Genomic DNA, 2210 nt, shown 5'->3' with positions numbered 1-2210 from the left:
ATCTATCTATCTATCTATCTATCTATCTATCTATCTATCTATCTATCCGTGCATGCATGCATACATACATCATCCATGCATTGATCCATTAATTTTTATTTCTTGTCATTTTTACTTTCTGTGGGTTCAGTTAGTTTCCTGTCGTTCCTCAGTACTTTTCTCATTTCTGTCATCCTGACCCAGCTAACTACACTTGTTCCCTGTTACCATCCCTTCAAGAATTCCAGGATTCAAGGATTCAAGGTTCTTTATTTGTTGTACACACCACATGTGGTGGAACGAAATTGTGTACACAGGGTCCCAGTTACATCCAACAAAAGTATAAAATGTAAAAGAAAAACAGTAATAAGATCTAAGACATTAACTACGAAAAACATTAAATAAAATACACTAAGCACTAGTAGTATAAAAACATTACGCCGAACAGCAGCACGAACATGAGTCTGTGTGAGCAGATGAATACAAATGAACACAGCAACATGAAACAGATCATCAGCAACATGAAACAGATCAGCAGCAACATGATGTGATTTTTCACAGTGATTATTCTGGTTAGAGATTCATGAGTCTAACAGCCTCAGGGTAGAAGCTGTTCCTCAGTCAAGAGGTTCTACACTAAAGCCCCCAGTATACTTCCATGTACGTCTGTCCACGTGTATGTACACGCGTACTGTATGCAGAAGGTTTGGACTTCATACTCGGGCGTCCACCCTGAGCAGCTGCAGAGCAGCTTCACAGACGAGGGGCGTTTACCTTCGGGACAAATTGAGGTCGCCGATTGGTCATTTGCTGACACGCCTTCTGGATTGATTGACAGGTCTGAAAAAAAAGAGCGAGCGCTGGCAGCCTCAGCCGCAGTGCTGTTCTGTGTTTATATATTGTTGATTAAAATATCTAAAAAAAAATAAAACAGAGAGCGCTGGTCCTGCAACCCACACATCAGACAAGCCCACCAGGAAATCTCCAGACCCTCCCACAGCCACGCTGGACCTGACTTTAATTCGCTCGTGACAAATTCCTTCATTTCTCACCATTTCAGTCATGGAGTCAACGGAGGAGGAAGAGATCACTGCCTCTTGGCAAAAAAACAAAAGAAAAGGCCAGATCAGAGATGAAGAAGGGGAATTTAATACATTGGTGTCGCATACAAAACAGTCTGTCGCCGGGCAGTTTATTGTGCGACACCGCGTACGCGGTCATAAAAATTTGAGCTTTGCACGGACATGCCCTGGAGGGTACGCTCGTACCTCCACGCATGTACATGCGTACCTCCGCGTATGGACGTACGCGGGAGTATACTGGGGGCTTTACTGTTCCTCAACCTCCTTCCTGAGGGGAGTGGGGCAAAAAGTGTGTGTGCTGGGTGAGTGGGGTCCTTCATGATGCAGGTGACCCTCTTCCTGCATCTAAAGGTGTAGATGTCTGTGAAGGTGGGGAGGCTGACTCCAACAGATTTCTGTGCACACTTTCACCTGTTCTCTGTCTACCAACACTTGTTCCCTGTTCCCATCCTGCCACACCCATTTACACAAGTTCCCTGTTCATCATGCCCTGCCAAGCTACACATTCCCTCTTACCTTCTTGTCCCATCCACTTACACCTATTCTCTGTTAATATCCTGCCTGCTCACCTTCACCTACCCTGCCCATTTACACCTGTACCCTCTTACAATCTTACCCCACCCACATCTGTTCCCTGTTACCGTCCTTCCCTGCCCACCTACACCTGTTCTCAGTTACTATCAATCCAGCTGCCTCGATTCACCGTTTCAGGCCCAGTCATTTTATTCCCTCAGCTCCGATGCCCATCCTGGTTTTCCTCTGTGATTTTGTTGGTTTAACTGCCCCATCAGCCGTCTGTTTCCTGGTTGTTGTTGTTTGTTTGTTTGTTTGTTTGTTTGTAGCATTAGCCACTCTATGTTTGGCTTCATTTATGGGTCAGATTTCTAGAAACCTGACAGTAAAGGCCCATTTTGTCCAACCGTGCACATTAGTATAAAAATGATTAAAACATCTAAAAGGTTAAAAAGTCTTGTTTAAACTAAATGTTTTGTGGATAGCAGACGTTAGGCATCTTTTCACAGCAGAACATCTGTCTGAACACGTCAACCAAAGATCCGTTGGACCGAGCTGACAGAAGTGATATATTATGGTGTTTTCATGTGTAATCTCTGTTATTTTTATCTACGAGGTAAAAAGTCACAATGCAGT

The sequence above is a fragment of the Nematolebias whitei genome, chromosome 8 (genome assembly GCF_014905685.2).
Source record: "Nematolebias whitei isolate Nwh7 chromosome 8, NemWhi1, whole genome shotgun sequence".
Lineage (NCBI taxonomy): Eukaryota > Metazoa > Chordata > Actinopteri > Cyprinodontiformes > Rivulidae > Nematolebias > Nematolebias whitei.
Note: the sequence above shows the minus strand (reverse complement) of the source record.